The sequence below is a fragment of the Rhamphochromis sp. 'chilingali' genome, assembly GCF_963969265.1.
Source record: "Rhamphochromis sp. 'chilingali' genome assembly, chromosome: 15".
Lineage (NCBI taxonomy): Eukaryota > Metazoa > Chordata > Actinopteri > Cichliformes > Cichlidae > Rhamphochromis > Rhamphochromis sp. 'chilingali'.
Window position 1 is genome coordinate 14,379,861 of NC_137942.1, and position 19,548 is coordinate 14,399,408.

The window sequence follows — 19,548 nt, forward strand, 5'->3', positions numbered from 1 at the left end:
TTTCTTTGCAAGCTCCTTTGACGACGCCTTACTTACTTTAACCTCACTTTCACCATTGCACTTTAGTACAGAAAAAGAAACTTATTTTCTTTGTGGGTGTGTTTCGGTGCAAATGGGAAGGAGTTATAGTTCTTAGTTATAGTTTATAGGCTGTGATAAGTGCTGTTATGAATTTTCAATTAATTGTATTACAACCATCATATGACTCCCTGAGCAAGTGCTTTGGCAACAGTAGGAAGGAAAAACCCGCTTTTAACAGGAAGAACGACTAATGTGGTCAAGGATGTTACCTGGGTATTAACTACTAAACATAGACACAGCATAGGTAAATTTAAAAAAAGAAATTAAAAGGTTGCACCAATGGAAAAGGTAAAGCCTTTAAAAAATTACTGTCTAAAAAACAAAACAAAACAAATTCTAACTAAAGTCTGGTCAACCATAAATCTGACTGTTAATGGCTTGGACTGTGAGTGTTCATTATAGAGCTTAGTTTCCTCCAAAGGTTTGTTGCACTAAAATAGCTGGCTAAGCAGATTTAAATATTGAATAAATTAGAGTACAATGTAAGAATACCTATCTAAACCTGATCCAACATGCTGTATTTTTACATGCCATTTGTAGTATCTTCACTGTTTTGGTAAAAGTGTGTCTTCTTTATGTTCATGATGTGTTTCACTGCGTGCAAAAAGCAAACTGAAAAGCTAAAGACTTTCGTTTATTGCCATTTTAGATCCGTTATTGAAAATGCACAATTTCAAATGTATCTGCAGAAAACAACATTTTTCACAATTCTCCTGCAATTGAAAGAATAAACCTCTAACAAATTACTCTCTAAAAAATAACAGTGAAAAACAAAAATACTGATATGATCTGTTAATCATTCAAACAAAGTTCTGGTTGGTAATCAAAAATTTGAATGACTCCACTCATTCTGTCAATTATACTTTGATTTTACTTGTTAGAAGTGACTGGCATCGGTCGGCCTGCCCGTGATGTTGTGTTCTCGGAATTTCGAGGGTTAATCACCACCTGGGACGAGGGTTATTGGAGGACACGGGGTGTTTATTCTCTACTCGGGCACGGACGAAAAGAAGAGGAGAAAACCACCCACTCAACTTTCATTGTACCTGGATCAGCTGTTCACTGTTTTTACCACTTTGTAAATAAACCACACTGTTTATTTGCAAGGAGCTCCGCTGTCGAGTCCGCTCTTTCTCGTCTTTCTCTGTTCTTAAAGAGCAGTGTGTTCTTCACTTTTCACAGTACAACAAACTAACCTGTTTATCCTGCACTAACCTACAGCAAGGAAATACAGCAGCTGGACCTTTAGCTAGCAACACACTTTGAGACAAACTGCACACAAACACTTTGTGTGTTTGTGATGTTTGTTGAGCTGAGAGGAAAGCTGCACTGGAAATTAACTGACACTTAAAAACAATCACTTTTAATCCCTGACTTTGACACATGTCATCTTTTTTTATCCACTGGTGATTAATAAACAAACAAAGGTCTGCAGTCTCCAAAAGTTGATTCTGTTTATCTGAAAGTAGCGTTTTCAGTGGGAGAAACGTTTCGTCTCTCATCCAAGTGACTTCTTCAGTGTCAGCTGACTGCAGGTTTCTCCAATCTAATTAACAGTACATTTGCATAATGACTGAAACCAGCCCAGTGAAGGAACAATGGGCTGGGAGGTCCACAGTGACAAGATAATAACGAGATAATGATTCCCCCCAAATGCATTATAGCCAAAGTAATGAGCCTGTTTTGAAAACGTAATAAGTAGAAAGTACAGATATTTGCTTGAAACTGTAGGGAGTAAAACTAAAAAGTAGTCAGAAAAATCTGTTCCCTTGACATCTGCCTTTGCCTGTTGTTCAGAATGCTGACATCTGTTTGATGCTATTGCTTATGCTATTGTCACAAGTAAATGCTATAATGTCAAGTTCCATGTGTCTCTCACTGGCGACTGACAGCACACAGCATATGAGATGAAGGAGGGGTGGTGAATCCCACAGCTGGTGTGAGATCCAGTTCATCCTCTGTGATTCCAGGTGGAGGAGTGAAACGAAAGCGCTGAATGAGGGAGGTGAAGAAGAGGAAGAGCTCCATCTTAGCCAGACCTTCTCCGAGACACATCCTGCGACCTGCAAGAGCAGTTTACACTCATTTAAATCCAATCACGTCTGTGGAAGTGTACATTTTATCAAAGTTGTCATACCTGCAGAAAAGGGCATGAAGGCATCTCTCCTGACAAATTGACCCTTTTTGTCCAGAAAATGTGAAGGGTTAAAAGTGTGTGGGCTCTCCCATTCACTCTCATCATACAGGACAGAGGTGAGAAGGGGAAACACAATAGTTCCCTGTGGGAAACCAAGAAGATTTCTCATGTAGATGTACATCTACAGAACTAGTTCAGGTTATCAGAAGTGAATCAAGATGTTAAAATATATTTAGGTACAGCAGCTGACCTTTTTGATAAAGTATCCCTTGAAGGTGACATCTTGGCTAGTTTGGTGAGGAACAGACATGGGAGCAATATTCGCCAGTCTCTGAGTCTCGTGAATGACTGCATCAGTGTACGGCAGGTTTTTCCGGTCATCTACACAAACTTGTCGGCTTCCTACTACCCGGCTCAGCTCCTCGTGGACCTGCTCTGCAGAGACAAAATAAAGAAACGCATTTGTCCACATTAGTTTTAACAGATCTGCTAAAATGTGTAAAAAAAAAAAAAGTTTAAGTCCAAAATATACACAGAATATTGTTATGGTGCACATTGTTTGCATCTGACATGTGTATTTATTTACCACTGACTGGTAGTAACAAAGACAAAACTCCTAATTTTTTGCCTTATCTCTCTGATATCACATGCTGAAATGTCAGTAAACCCATAACTGAAGTCCTTGGTCTTGTACCCCAACAGGACACTGAACTCTATTTATGTGTTATTACCATACATAATGAGACTTGCATGTCTTGTCCAGTTCCTTACCCTGTATGTGTGGGTATTTAGCCATTAACAGCAAACCCCATCTCAGTGTGGCTGCTGTGGTGTCAGTGCCAGCAGCAAACAGGTTGCTCACTGTGAATGTCAAGTTCTCCTCATTGTAGTGAGTATCCAAAACACAGGAGTCCTAAAAGAAGTAACACTCACATTGCTTATTGCTATCAAACCTAAAGTGTAAATAATATTATCATAATTTTAAAAAACACATATTGTCTTACTTCTTCTTTCTGTTTCACAATCAGAAAACAGTCCACAAGCCCTCGGCACAGTCCGGGCTCCAGAGTCTCTTTCAGATGATTAATTAAATTCTTTATATCTGTGACAGCCATCTCAACATTTTTTAACACCACCTGGCGATTTTTTATCCAACCGAACAGCCAAGGAAACATGTTAAAAAGCTGTGGAAAAAACAGTAAAACAAAGCTTATTCCAAGTAAATACACGTAATTATCAGAAATAAAATGAAATACACTTTACTTTGTCATATGACACAGTTTACATACTTAAAAATGTCAATATAGTATTATTACACAATTTTTCACTAAATCCTGGTTTTCATTTTTGTGAAAGCACCAATGACTTAACTTATTTCAGAATTTCTCTCACAGAAATCATTGAAATCACAATTAACAAAGTTACTGTTGCTGTGCATCTAAAGATATCTTATATTTTCAGGTAGCGTTACCATGTATTCTCTTAATGACTGTGAGTGCATATTGTGTCATATACAGTGGGGCAAAAAAGTATTTAGTCAGCCACCGATTGTGCAAGTTCCCCCACTTAAAATGATGACAGAGGTCAGTAATTTGCACCAGAGGTACACTTCAACTGTGAGAGACAGAATGTGAAAAAAAAATCCATGAATTCACATGGTAGGATTTGTAAAGAATTTATTCGTAAATCAGGGTGGAAAACAAGTATTTGGTCAATAACAAAAATACAACTCAATACTTTGTAACATAACCTTTGTTGGCAATAACAGAGGTCAAACGTTTACTATAGGTCTTTACCAGGTTTGCACACACAGTAGCTGGTATTTTGGCCCATTCCTCCATGCAGATCTTCTCGAGAGCAGTGATGCCATTCATACCTGTATGAATGGCACCTGTTTGAACTCATCATCTGTATAAAAGACACCTGTCCACAGCCTCAAACAGTCAGACTCCAAACTCCGCCATGGCCAAGACCAAAGAGCTTTCGAAGGACACCAGGAAAAGTATTGTAGACCTGCACCAGACTGGGAAGAGTGAATCTACAATAGGCAAGCAGCTTGGTGTGAAAAAATCAACTGTGGGAGCAATCATCAGAAAATGGAAGACATACAAGACCACTGATAATCTCCCTCGATCTGGGGCTCCACGCAAGATCTCATCCCGTGGGGTCAAAATGATCATGAGAACGGTGAGCAAAGATCCCAGAACCACACGGGGGGACCTGGTGAATGACCTGCAGAGAGCTGGGACCAAAGTAACAAAGGTCACCATCAGTAACACACTACAACGGCAGGGAATCAAATCCCGCAGTGCCAGACGTGTTCCGCTGCTGAAGCCAGTGCATGTCCAGGCCCGTCTGAAGTTTGCCAGAGAGCACATGGATGATACAGCAGAGGATTGGGAGAATGTCATGTGGTCAGATGAAACCAAAGTAGAACTTTTTGGTATAAACTCAACTCGTCGTGTTTGGAGGAAGAAGAATACTGAGTTGCATCCCAAGAACACCATACCTACTGTGAAGCATGGGGGTGGAAACATCATGCTATGGGGCTGTTTTTCTGCCAAGGGGACAGGACGACTGATCCGTGTTAAGGACAGAATGAATGGGGCCATGTATCGTGAGATTTTGAGCCAAAACCTCCTTCCATCAGTGAGAACTTTGAAGATGAAACGAGGCTGGGTCTTCCAACATGACAATGATCCAAAACACACCGCCCGGGCAACAAAGGAGTGGCTCCGTAAGAAGCATTTGAAAGTCCTGGAGTGGCCTAGCCAGTCTCCAGACCTCAACCCCATAGAAAATCTGTGGTGGGAGTTGAAAGTCCGTGTTGCTCGGCGACAGCCCCAAAACATCACTGCTCTCGAGAAGATCTGCATGGAGGAATGGGCCAAAATACCAGCTACTGTGTGTGCAAACCTGGTAAAGACCTATAGTAAACGTTTGACCTCTGTTATTGCCAACAAAGGTTATGTTACAAAGTATTGAGTTGTATTTTTGTTATTGACCAAATACTTATTTTCCACCCTGATTTACGAATAAATTCTTTACAAATCCTACCATGTGGATTCATGGATTTTTTTTTCACATTCTGTCTCTCACAGTTGAAGTGTACCTCTGGTGCAAATTACTGACCTCTGTCATCATTTTAGGTGGGGGAACTTGCACAATCGGTGGCTGACTAAATACTTTTTTGCCCCACTGTATACATTTTATTGTATCTCATGATTAAGAATTACTCTCTTTGGCTCAATGAGCAACAAACAAATTTATAAAATAAGAAGAAAAAAGATTGTGAAAAAGCAAACAGTCAGATTTCCAATGCACCACAGAGCCACATTTGCAAAACACATGGCCAAACAGCGGGAGCAGCAGGAAGAACTGCAGAATCGAATCGAGCGTATGATGGATTGAGAACCTGGCAGCTCGGATCTGGTCCCGGCCGCCACCCCAACTGGCGTTCCCCGAAGCCGTGGAAGTGGAGGAGGTCCTGACTGTTCCGGTGCCCGTCGTCGGGTGGGAGCGGCTGGTGCCTGGCAGCCTTATACGTGTAGTAGAAATCAGGTCATGAGGCCTGTTTGTTGTTGCTAATTTAAGCTGCTTTTATAAGATTTTATAGTTTCACAGGATGTTCTACTTCCATATATGAATGTATGTGATTGTCATTGTAGCAGGTTGAAAAAGCTACATGTTTATTTTTGTAAGAAAACGGGATCGTCTAGTGGTGACGTGTGTGCCAAACGACCAGAACTGGTGTCCAAAGTCTCAGGGAAGGCTGCATTGAGTGCGTCATCCAGGGAGCCCAGGTCACAGTCAAAACGTCAAGATGGCCACTGTTACCCCACGGCGGTTGTTGATAGTAAAGATCCAGAAAAGACTTTGTGATTTGAGTGTGAGCCAGCTGCGCACTGTTGTTTCTTCAGTGGAGGATGGCAGTATGACTCGCAATCTTGATGGCTTAAGTCAGGGGTGTCAAACTCAAATACACAGTGGGCCAAAATTCAAAACTGGAACAAGGTCGCGGGCTAACATTAATATTTATTGAAAAAAAATCTTCCTCCAGATTTAAGAATGAATCTCTTCTTATGGACTCAAACAAGTTTTGCTGAAAAACTGAATATGGAACGAGCAAAGCTTAATACTAAACAATATATATATTAGCTGTATAATACCAGTAGGCCAGCTCTAATAATAATTTGGTATGGCTTCGCGGGCCAAATGTAATTAGGCTGCGGGCCAAATTTGGCCCGCGGGCCAGAGTTTGACACCTATGGCTTAAGTGAACCAGAACAGTATGACCTGATCGTTGAGTACATCAGAGGTGAAAAGTTAAGAGCGTTGGAGGATGAAGGTATGGCCCAGCTCTTGCTCCTCGACGACATCGAGAGTGACCTGCTGTCAACGGACGTCGGAGGGGCTGGAGATCATCTGGCCGTGCCGCTTGAGATGGAAGATATTCCTAACCAGCAGCAGGAGTGCCCTACTTGACCCCACACATCCTGACAGACACCTGGCTATGCCAGCTGACCACATCCCCTAACACAGACTCTCACACACAGCCCATTCTACCGCAGGACAGAGACATCTCCACCTTTCCCTCATCCATGCTAAGAGACACTGATACGCCCACCAAGAACTTCAACATCCCAGCTTCAGTGTCACCGGCGCCTAGTGTTGCTGGGGTTTCCCCTGGCAGGGTGAGTCGTCCGTCCAGAGGATATGACCAAGTTTTGAGTCTCAGTGATGTGGCAGCTTTGTTTCCACGCAGAGAATTCAAGTTGCATGGTGGACAAATTTCAGATCTTGGCTCGGATATGTCCTACAGTAGTCTGTGCAAACAAATTGATGAGGGGTTACAAGAAGGGTTTACTGAGTGTGAAATAATCAGAACCTTGCTAAAGATAATGAAGCCTGGTACTCTCAAGGAAATGTTAACCAACAAAGATGATTTGACAGTTGATGGTTTGAAGAAACTTCTCCGCTCTCATATTCGAGACAAGAATAGCGCTGAACTCTTTCAAGAGCTAAGTAATGCTAAGCAGCAAGACAAAGAGAGTGCACAGCAGTTTTTGTACAGAATTATAGGGTTAAAACAGCGTGTACTATTTGAGTCACGACAGCCTGGTGCAGACTTTAGCTATGACAAAAAGCTTGTGCAGGGCACATTTCTTCACACACTTTATCAAGGGTTCAATGAAAAAAACAACTATGTGAGACAAGACCTCAAACCTTTTCTTAATGACTTGCAGGTTAGTGACGACTTTTTGCTTGAACAGATTACAAAGTCCATCAGCGAGGAAGCTGAGAGACTGAGGCGACTGGGTACAGCATCTAAAATCAGACCTGTGACTGTAAGTGCCGCTCAGCTTGCTAACACGGACTTGACTGAGCAAGCGAAGGTTAACACTGAGCTACAGGCTAACCGTGCAGCTATTAGAGAACTGACTGCCCAAGTGTCTTCATTGACTAGACAGCTAACTAAAGTGGTGAGCCAGACTGATAGTGTGGCATCTGGAGACTCCTGCTCGCCCCTGAACCACCCTCCAACACCTCCAGCTGAGAACCGGGGCAGATGTGGTGATTGTGTACAGCAAGGCAAAGTGAGCTGCCCCCCACTGCTTTGCGTGTGGCCAGCCAGGACACCGGGCTATTGGCTGCCTGCGGCGTAAGGTGTCGGGAAACGGGGTGAGGTCACTGGAGAGGGGCTGCCAGTGACCGAACAAGCCGAGGAGTCCCCAGCACACACCAGTTTTGCTAAGACTTCAAGTGTGGTGAGATCAAATGTACCCAGTCCTGCACCACCAGCGAAACCCACTGCACAGCTTATTGGGAACAGATGTATGGTCTCATGTGCCATCAATGGAGTACCACTTAAGATGCTGCTTGATTCAGGGGCCCAAGTGACTATGGTATCAAGAGCATGGATAGAGAAAAACATCCCCCACATTAAGATCAAGCCACTTGAGTCCCTCCTTTCAGACCAGCCTCTGGAAATAGCGGCAGCTAATGGTACAGACGTTCCATTTGATGGTTGGGCAGACACGGAACTTCAAATTCAGAGTGTGAACTATGGGCATGTCGCCATACAAGTGCCAGTGCTTATCAGTCAGCACAACCTTAACTGTCTTATTTTAGGCAGCAACGTAATAGCTGAAATCCTAAAAACCAATAAAGAACAGAGAGGTGGGGCTGACCTGTCTGCGCTCCTCAAAGAAGCTTTAAGTGTCAGCAGCAGTGCAGTAGATGCTCTAGTTTCAGCACTTCAGATGCCCACCCCTGATGAAATAGATCCTGAGTGTAGTGTGAGAACAGGAAAAAAAGGTGTAATGATTCCTGCAGGACAGATTTGTGAAGTAAAGTGTAGAGTCAGAGAATGGCCAAGAGGTGGCCCACGACTCTTCCAACCAAATCTAGAGAACAGCTGCCCTGAGGGTTTGGAGTTGTTCCCAGCTTTGGTAGATGTCCCCAGTGGGTTGACAAAAATTGTTAAGATTCCCATTCAGAATCCTACCAAACATGACATTTTTCTCTCCAAAAGAACAGTCTTAGGTACATTGGAAGAGGTGACTGAAGTAAAACCTGTCAAGTATCTCTCTGCTGACGCAGGGTCATCAGCCCATACAAATGTAAAAGTGTGTTCAGTTCAGCTAGGTAACGAAAAGCATCAGACAGAAGTCAATGAAGGTCAGAGATGGCATCCACCTGTTGATTTGTCCTACCTGACAGAGGGTAGTTAGAGACATGTTGTATGAACAGTCAGATGTTTTTGCCCAAAGTGACTCTGACATTGGTTGCATCCCAAGCTTGCAGTTGAAAATTAATCTGAAAGACGATACGCCTGTCCAGACATCCTACAATTCGGTCCCCAAACCTTTGTATAAAGAGGTAAAAGAATATGTTCAGAATTTGCTGGACAACGGCTGGATCAGAAAGTCCACATCACCCTACTCATCTCCGGTGGTGTGTGTCCGAAAGAAAGACAAAAGCTTACGCTTGTGTATTGACTTTCGGGGCCTTAACCGTAAAACCATTGCTGACCGCCACCCACTACCACGCATCCAAGACCTGCTGGATAATTTGGGGGGCTATTCATGGTTTTCAATACTCGACCAGGGTAGTGCGTACCACCAGGGCTTTCTTGATGAAAGATCAAGACACCTGACAGCATTCAGCACGCCTTGGGGGTTGTACGAGTGGATCCGCCTCCCATTTGGCCTTACCAACGCCCCAGCAGCATTTCAGAGATGCATGGAGGGGGTCCTTGATGGTCTGAGGGATGAGTGCTGCTCACCATATTTAGATGATGTGCTTTGCTTTTCCAAGACTTTTCATGACCATGTTGATGATCTGATGCATGTGCTTTGCCGCCTGCGAGAGCATGGTGTGAAGCTACGTCCCAAAAAATGTGAACTGTTTAAGCGTCAGGTCAGGTATGTTGGGCGCTTGGTGACCACTGAAGGTGTCCAGATAGACCCAAAAGATCTCGAAGCAGTGGAACATTTGAGAGACAGAGAGCCAAAGAACATGGGAGAGGTCAGAGCACTCTAGGGTTTCTAGGGTATTACAGGACGTTCATTCAGGACTTTTCTAGAATAGCGAGGCCACTGTTTAAGCTTATTGAGAGTCCCAGTGATCCTAGCCTGCAATGTAGCTCAACTAGAGCCAAAATCAAGTTAAAGCGCACAAATGGTGGTCAGCTTCCTTCCAAAACACCAGTGCAATGGACAGCAGAACATCGTACTGTGGTGTCACGTCTGGTGGATATGTTAACCCGTCCACCTGTCCTGGCTTACCCAGATTTCAGTTTGCCCTTCGTTCTACACACAGATGCATCAAATGAAGGCCTGGGGGCTGTGCTTTATCAGCAACAGGGGGAAAAGCTCTGTGTCATTGCTTATGGTTCCAGGACACTCACGCCTGCTGAGAAAAATTACCATCTCCATTCTGGCAAGCTTGAATTCCTTGCCCTGAAGTGGGCAATTTGTGATAAATTTAGGGATTACCTCTACTATGCACCCACTTTCACAGTGTACACAGATAATAATCCCCTCACATACATCTTGAGCACAGCAAAGTTAAACGCTGTGGGACATCGGTGGGTGGGCGAATTAGCTGACTTCCATTTCACTGTAAAGTATAGACCAGGCAAGTCCAACGCAGACACTGACACGCTCTCCCGCTATCCATTGCCACTCCAGGAACACCTCATGGAGTATACTGAGACACTGTCCCCAGAAGTGGTTTCTGCAATCTGGCAAGGAGACAAAGCCATGAGAGACGGTGATGTACCATGGGTGGCTGCACTGCACTGTGTTGACGACACACCCCCTGAAGGTGCCCCTGTCATCACCCCAGAAAACATCAGGGCTGCGCAGAGGGAGGACCCCCCTATCTGTGAGGTGATAAATCTGAAAAAGAGTAGATGGAGTCCTAATAGTAAAGATAAGAGACAGCTAGGACAAGAGACACGTAGGCTAGTACATGAATGGAACAGACTTGTACTTGAGGAAGGAATACTGTACAGACAGACTGGACAAAGAAAACAGCTGATTCTACCCAGTAAGCTTAAGCAAACTGTACGGAAACACCTGCATGATGATATGGGACATGTTGGTGCTGACAAAGTCATTCAGTTAGCAAGGGAGAGGTTTTACTGGCCTTTTATGCAGTGTGAAATTGAGGACTATGTCATTCGCCAGTGCCCTTGTATCAAACAGAAACGGCCAAGTGTCCCAGAGAGAGCACCAATGGGCTCGATAACAACCAGTGCCCCCTTTGAACTCATTTCGGTTGACTATTTACATCTAGAACCAAGTAAAGGTGGCTTTGAGTACATTTTAGTCTTGGTAGATCACTTTACCCGTTTTGCCCAAGCTTACCCGACTAAGAATAAATCTGGCAAAACAGCAGCTGAGAAAATCTTTCTTGACTTTATCCCGCGTTTCGGGTACCCTGAAAAGCAGCATCATGACCAAGGCCGGGAGTTTGAGAACAACCTTTTCCAAAGACTCAAACAGCTGGCAGGAATAGGCCACTCTCGAACAACCCCCTACCACCCACAGGGAAATCCTGTTGAGCGTCTAAATAGAACACTTCTACAAATGCTACGGACTCTTCATGAGGAGAAAAGGGCAGAATGGAAGGATCATTTGCCCCATATAGTCCATGCATATAACTGCACAAGACATGAGGCAACAGGCTATTCACCTTTCTTCCTCCTTTATGGAAGAGCCCCACGCTTGCCTGTTGATCTGCTTTTTGATTTAAAACCTGAAAAAGAGTCACAGTCCAGACAGGAGTATGCACAAAAGTGGGCTGCACGCATGCAGGAAGCCTATAAAATTGCTTCAGAAAACAGTGCAAAGTCCTCTGCAAAGGGGAAAAAGCATTATGATCAGCACATCAAAGGCATCGCACTGCAACCAGGAGATCGAGTGCTTGTCAGAAACCTCTCCGAGCGGGGTGGTCCAGGCAAACTCCGTGCCTACTGGGAAAAGAAAATTCACAGAGTTGTTGAGAAGATTGGAGATGGACCTGTATATAGGGTACAATCAGAAACAGGAGACAAAACCTTTCGTGTCCTGCATCGAAACCTCCTGCTGCTTGTGACTGATTTGCCGGTAGAGCAAGATCAGCAGGGACGTCAGAAAAGACAAACACAAAGACTGGGAGAGACAAACCCCAATGAAACAGTGGAACATGAGTCTGATCATTCGGATGAAGAGGAAGGGTACACATACAGCCTGAGAACTATACCTGTGTATCAGTGGAGGAGAGTTAACCCCAAAAGGCCTCAGCCGAGACCACACAGTGAACTGAGAGCTGTAGCTCCTGAGTTTCAGCCAATAAGACACGAAATGGAATCAGTGGAAGTGCAGCAGGGAAGTGCAGTCCCACCAGCTGTATCTACAGAACCAGCAGATTTCCCAATGCCTGTTGTTTCATCACCAACTGTGGAAACCCAGGAGGAACCTGCAACTGAGGATCTTATGGAGGACACAGGGTCGGAGAGCTGTGTGGATAACAGGGACCCTGCCCCAGAGACACCAGAATGGGATGTGCCACCAATACGGAGGTCGACCAGAGCTGTGAAACCGAAAGAGGTTTTTACATATAGCCAAATGGGACAGCCTTCATATCAGCTCTGGAGACCTGGAGCAAACATGATGCTTGCATATGTTCCCTGCCACATGTCACTTTACCCAGCTGTTCCTGACTGTTATTACCTCACACCAGTATGGACATGTTAGACTGGTGACCAAAAGACCTTTTGACATTACTCCTGGAACTAATAGTTTTGACTATTAGACTTTAAAGACTTTGGGCAAACGCCATGAAGTGTGTTAGTTTGGTTCCAGATGTCCGGAGCCATCTCTTAAAGCAGGGGAGAGTGTAGCAGGTTGAAAAAGCTACATGTTTATTTTTGTAAGAAAACCAAATACCCCCTTATTTTTTGTTTATTATTGTGACTTATTTTGACATTGTTATGTGTTGTTATATTGGTTATATTTCATTATGCCAGTAGATGGTGATCTTGCACTGCTGTGGAACTACCAGAGAGACTAGCTATAGGCTCTGCGTATGCGCAGCTCAGAAATAAATGAGCTCCAGCCTGAGCAAGACGCTAACTTCGGTGTCCTCTCTATTAATCCACAGGTACTGACAAACAAACTTTTATGTTACCGAACTGGTTCTAAATGTCATGTAAGTTGAGTAACAACTGTTCGGCTATATTTTGAGATGAGAGTGATGATGTTGTTTTGTGGTATTTTGTTGTAATGAGTATTAGTGTATCATCGGCATAATGCTTTAATGCTACGTAGCACTATAAGTATATGCTATGACAGTGGCAACCTGCGACTTCCGAAAATGTGTTGTAGTGTTTGTTTTAGTGTTAGCCAAGCAGTACTGAGTACATGTATTAAGGGGAAAGCTTTTTGTTGGTGAAACAATGTTTGCAGTCGTCTGCCGCCATGTTGGTTGCGTTCAGGAGACGCCATGTTCAAAAGTAATAGCGTATATGGCGCGAATGTGGGGAAAGGTTGTGTGAATGTGAGATGGGTTATTTTGGTATGTTGTTATGCTTTGGCCGTGAGTGTTTTGTTTAAGTGTGAGTATGTAAAGTCATTTTGAATTAGTTTGTATTTATTTTGCTTTTGAGAGAATGCTTTTTGTAACTTTATTTTTGTTTATGAACTCTGTTATTTTATGGGAAGAATGCATGGTCTAGTGTGATTTGTATTGTGTATATGTGGAGAAATAAATGAGCTCCAGCCTGAGCAAGACGCTAACTTCGATGTCCTCTCTATTAATCCACAGTTTGCTCATATTTGGCTACGCAGTGCTCTCTAGCCTGTGTGCCGCTTGCTGCCGGTCCAGATTCCCCTAGGTCTGGTGCCGGTAACATCATCAAATCTGAATCAGCATGAAAACGGATGCTGATTGCTGTTAAAGCTGTAACAGTATCAATTTATACCTCGATCCTTTGCACAGTGGTAATATTAGTGGATTTAAATCTTATGTGTAATTTATTTTAAAAACAGCGTCAAGTCAAAAAGCCAACCTGGACTGATGCAGAACCTGAGACACATATGGTTTGATTGGCTCGCTTCACCATGTTCTTGAATACAGGGTCACCGTAGTCAAATCTGCTTCCGTACACAATAGAGGAGATAATGTTGGCTGTTGCGTAAGTTATTGGAAGAGCTGTATCAAAAGCATTTCCTGTAAATTGACACACAAGGGGGGGGAAAATCTAAAATAAATAAATTCGTACAGGGGCTAACAGAAATGCACAAAATTTAGAGGTGTGCTAAAAAAAATTTAAAAATCCTTTAAGTTGAAGTTCAGGGTTCAAAACTGCTTCAGCACACAATGTCATCACTTACATGTACACACACTATCGCCATACCTTTATGCTCTTCAATCACTTGAATCAGATAACCACACTCCTCCAGGATTTTATCCTGAGAAAGTCTTTTGCCCATCCCAAAGTCTTTGAGGGTGGTGAGGGCAAAACGTCTCAGCTCTTTCCACGATTCTCCATTTGCAAACAAAATTCCTACAAAACATAAGGTATAATGCATGTCTGCTCCAGCCTAGCAGCCAGAGCCTGACATTCATCAGTTCAGCAGAGGCACAAATGAACAATCAGGCTTGTAGCGCAGACCTTTGTCTGTTTCAGCAGTAGTCTCTGTGACAGAGTTCTCAATTTTGCATTCATGCCTTAACTCAAATAAAGAACTGACAGTATGTGTTTCATGTAATTTTGTATTTCAGCGTGTACTTCTCGGGCTCCACAGCTGAGGTCCTACTTTATCATATTTATCATTTCAAAGTTTGTTTGTTTTTTCCTGTGTTAATTCTCTTTCACATCACCAATCGGGTAAGAGGTCAGATGACTGCTGTCGTTATCAACTCGATATGTCAGTCCAGGATTTCCCAATCATGTGCTGATTATTTCAAACATGGATAAGTCTGAAGGCAGCAGAGTGACGACTTTTACAAAGCAAGAAAAAAAGATAATTACAAAATAAATATAAAGCATCAAACCACCTCAACCAACCACTGATTCTGAGTTGGATAAGCAAGGGAAAGTGACTTTAGCTGGTAATATAACATGCTAATGTGTGTTAAATGTAAAATCCACAAAGTAAAACATTGATAAAGGGATTTGCTGTTGAGCGATCTGTCAGGTCAGTGAGAGTGAAGGGGGCTGTTGCTCAATCTGATCTTAACCAAGCAAAACAGCAAAGATCAGAGCAAAAAAATAAAATAAAATCAGCATTTCTTCAAAAAGAAAATCATCTGTTTTTAAGGTTTTCAACCGTAATTCTACGGGTCTTTAATTTTTTATTTCAGAGTCATTTTATCACTTTTGATCTGACGTTTCCATCTGTGTCATTGGTGAAATGTTATTATAAAGCCAACTATCAACTGAACTCAAAGTACAACACAATGTTGTCACAAACAGCAGAACTTACTCTCATGGCAGACATCGAGAACAAAGGAATATGCACCACTAAACCTTTAAAATATTATTTTGAAATATTATTTTTCTGATTGAAAAGAAACCTGGACTTCAAGATATTGGTCAGCTGTTGCAAAACATGAGGAAACATGCTGTTAATTGTGTAGCCTGTTTCGATCATGTTTTCTTATATCTCTAGTGATCACAAATAACAAAACCTGCAATTTCCCTGGGCTAACACAGATTTATGAACATGAAATTAAACTTAATAAACCACAATATAAAGAATCTTACCATGACCTCGGTTTATATCATTAAGTATCGGGGAGATGTTGCGCTCTCCAAACTCCTCTGCATAGTTGACCAGTGCCTCTCTGACTGTCTCATATCCAGCCAGGACCACGACTTTGTTGGTTCCAAAGTAAAGAGTAAATACAGAGCCATATTCCTTTGAAAGCTGGAAGAATCATTCAAAATAATAATAATTAAATAGCATGTTACGTTCCCCTAACATTTCACAGGAGACCCTGCTAGGGCCATAACATAGCATTAGGTATTGTAATATGTTTAAACTGGCTTCTTTTGATTCAGATCTTGAGAAGAGTTATTTTACCTCACACAGAGTTTTGTGGGGTCTCTTGGGATCTAATTGCAACAGGTTACCAAGCAGGGGCAGAGGTCTCGGTCCTGGGGCTTCATTTCTTTTTCCTTAGAGATGAAAATGATAGAAACAAGCTAAAGTACAAGCAGGAGAACAACGGCTGCCAGCATTGTGGTGGGACTGAACAAAATGAAAAAGATAAAATCCCCAAAATGTTCCATTTGCTCTGATGTTGATGGGGGGTGTTTAATGGATTTGCAAAAAGTAAACACTGCATAGAAAACAGCTTGCAGGTCTCTGTGACTCTGGCCATAAAGGTGCAGTGGGCGGCTTCAACCTTCCCTGTGATGCTCACCATGACCCATGGCTGAAATGCTGGTTCATTCAGTCTTTGAGAGTGCCTGAAACATACAAAGTTAATTTAAAGACAAGGACTTTAATGAGCCAAGGCTGACATAAATGTGTTTTATCTACTTTCTAATCCATTTATCATAAATGTAACAAAGTGTTTAGAAAGTTAGCACATACATGTAACTTTTCTTCTTTTTTATGCATCCATCTATAGAACGCTGCATGTTATATTCTAAATCTGCCTGTTCTCTTTCAGAAACCTGCCTGCAGAAAATGAACCTAAAGTATGTAATGCAAGGATGTAATCACTTTCAAGATGGAGAAAGCATAAAGTTTGACTTTAAGTGACAGTTATGGACACTTAATATGATAAGGAGATTTTGCAGGTCATTAATCAATGTATAAAACTACAATAAAATGTACTTTTAGTGACACAGGACACAAACATGGAAGCAAGATCTATAATTATGATTATTTATAATAATCATTGCACTAATAAATCATTGCAATTTCTTTAACCATAAAGAATAACTAAATCCATCAGGACAATATCACATCAATGCACTGAACTCACTATGTTATCCCTCTAACAGCCTCCACATGTTCTCACTGTAATTTCCCCCTCATGAATGAATTTATGCTGCACTAATTTGAATGTGTCCCTCCAGAGATTTATAATTGCGAAACCGGTTCACCTTGTACACGCTGACTCCACAGACAAGGTACGAAAATATATCAGGCTACGTCAATAGCGGTAGGTCGTCAGGGTTTCTACTCCACGGCCGTATTTCATACGGTTCCACATTTCCAATGTACGCTATTTTCTGCAAGTACCGTCTCTTTGCATCCGGACGCAACCTGTCTCTGTACCGTCCCTTTTCTTTTAAACTGCTTTTAAGCATGTTTCTAGCAACCGTCCTTCCAGCACAGTGTGTTTGCTTTGATTGGTGACCCAGATATATGGCGCCGCGCTCCCACAATACATTGCGGCATTATGTCAACTCCAAAGCCCTACCGTTGAGTCCCTTCCAGTATTTCAGACAATCCCTTTCCGTCAAGAGCCACTTGTTAATTTGTTGCGGACTTGTGATTTGCACTTCCCAGCCACTGTAAGGAACACTATCAGACACTCTGATCGATGTCAATAAACATGTGCGCACTTAGTGCAGACTTCCCCAAGCTACAGTGGAAACTATCAAAAAGAAAAAGAGATCCTAATAGAACAAAGATTCATGTTCCAAGCCATCAAGTATTTCACTTGAGGAAACTTTTATCCTCTCCAAAATCACCTGGGTTATTTGGTGGATTCTTAAGAATTTGCTAAACAAAAGACTTGCCTTATAGAAAGGGGCCCATTTTAAGGCATACCGAGACACAAAGTCTGAAAGAATATGTATCCCCTGCAACTTTTAGAAGGAAAGACTAATCTTCTCCAAAATCATCCATATTCGGTGCTTCCCCCTCTTCTTTGTGCTTCCAAGAATGGGATCACAATTTCTTCACGACACCTTACTTATGTCTGTGAAGGTTCTCAGTCATCCAGGTCATCGTAGTCAAAGGAGCTTGCAAAGAAAAGCGTCTGGACTTCTTTAAGTTACTTGAAGACGTTTCACCTCTCATCCGAGAAGCTTCTTCAGTTCTAAGGTCAAATGGTGGAGAGTCTGAACTTACGTCTGAACAGACTTAACAATGTGGTGTATGCTGTACAGTGCAGCGAGGAATGCCCAGACCTCTACATTGGAGAGACCAAACAGCCACTTCACAAGCGCATGGCACAACACAGAAGAGCCACCTCCACAGGACAAGACTCAGCAGTCCATCTGCATCTTAAGGATAAAGGACACTCTTTCGAGGATGCCAATGTTCACATTTTGGACAGAGAGGACAGATGGTTTGAAAGAGGAGTGAAAGAAGCCATCTATGTCCACTGTGAGCGACCATCTTTGAACAGAGGCGGGGGTTTACGACACCAACTCTCTGCCATCTATAATCCAGTTTTGAGATCCCTTCCCAGACGCCTTAACGCCCACTCACATCCTGGGCCATCTGATCCCAGGAATTCGCATGATAAGGTGGGGCCAGGTTTCACAATGAACACACCCGAAACTCTGGCTGATTGGGACCCACACCCAGTTCCACACCTTGGCTCAGGCGATTAGAGGATCATCAGGGGGTCCTTTTGTCCCTCTGTGGGGGGTTACTCCCACTAGGTTTATATCTGGGACTCTCCACCATTTGACCTTAGAACTGAAGAAGCTTCTCGGATGAGAGGTGAAACGTCTTCAAGTAACTTAAAGAAGTCCAGACGCTTTTCTTTGCAAGCTCCTTTGACGACGCCTTACTTACTTTAACCTCACTTTCACCATTGCACTTTAGTACAGAAAAAGAAACTTATTTTCTTTGTGGGTGTGTTTCGGTGCAAATGGGAAGGAGTTATAGTTCTTAGTTATAGTTTATAGGCTGTGATAAGTGCTGTTATGAATTTTCAATTAATTGTATTACAACCATCATATGACTCCCTGAGCAAGTGCTTTGGCAACAGTAGGAAGGAAAAACCCGCTTTTAACAGGAAGAACAACTAATGTGGTCAAGGATGTTACCTGGGTATTAACTACTAAACATAGACACAGCATAGGTAAATTTAAAAAAAGAAATTAAAAGGTTGCACCAATGGAAAAGGTAAAGCCTTTAAAAAATTACTGTCTAAAAAACAAAACAAAACAAATTCTAACTAAAGTCTGGTCAACCATAAATCTGACTGTTAATGGCTTGGACTGTGAGTGTTCATTATAGAGCTTAGTTTCCTCCAAAGGTTTGTTGCACTAAAATAGCTGGCTAAGCAGATTTAAATATTGAATAAATTAGAGTACAATGTAAGAATACCTATCTAAACCTGATCCAACATGCTGTATTTTTACATGCCATTTGTAGTATCTTCACTGTTTTGGTAAAAGTGTGTCTTCTTTATGTTCATGATGTGTTTCACTGCGTGCAAAAAGCAAACTGAAAAGCTAAAGACTTTCGTTTATTGCCATTTTAGATCCGTTATTGAAAATGCACAATTCCAAATGTATCTGCAGAAAACAACATTTTTCACAATTCTCCTGCAATTGAAAGAATAAACCTCTAACAAATTACTCTCTAAAAAATAACAGTGAAAAACAAAAATACTGATATGATCTGTTAATCATTCAAACAAAGTTCTGGTTGGTAATCAAAAATTTGAATGACTCCACTCATTCTGTCAATTATACTTTGATTTTACTTGTTAGAAGTGACTGGCATCGGTCGGCCTGCCCGTGATGTTGTGTTCTCGGAATTTCGAGGGTTAATCATCACCTGGGACGAGGGTTATTGGAGGACACGGGGTGTTTATTCTCTACTCGGGCACGGACGAAAAGAAGAGGAGAA

At 42.3% G+C, this 19,548-nt stretch overlaps 1 pseudogene across 1 annotated transcript; it reads right to left on the reverse strand.

Annotated features, from left to right (window-relative positions):
- Nucleotides 1-1,054: 1,054 nt before the first annotated feature.
- LOC308411146 (cytochrome P450 2K1-like) lies at nucleotides 1,055-16,007 on the reverse strand (annotated as a pseudogene). The gene is made up of 9 exons: nucleotides 15,799-16,007; nucleotides 15,480-15,642; nucleotides 14,127-14,276; nucleotides 13,779-13,939; nucleotides 3,223-3,402; nucleotides 2,990-3,131; nucleotides 2,469-2,653; nucleotides 2,219-2,360; nucleotides 1,055-2,144 (listed from the first exon to the last, which is right to left on the reverse strand). The product of its transcript is annotated as a cytochrome P450 2K1-like (transcript).
- Between the last annotated feature and the right edge of the window lie 3,541 nt (nucleotides 16,008-19,548).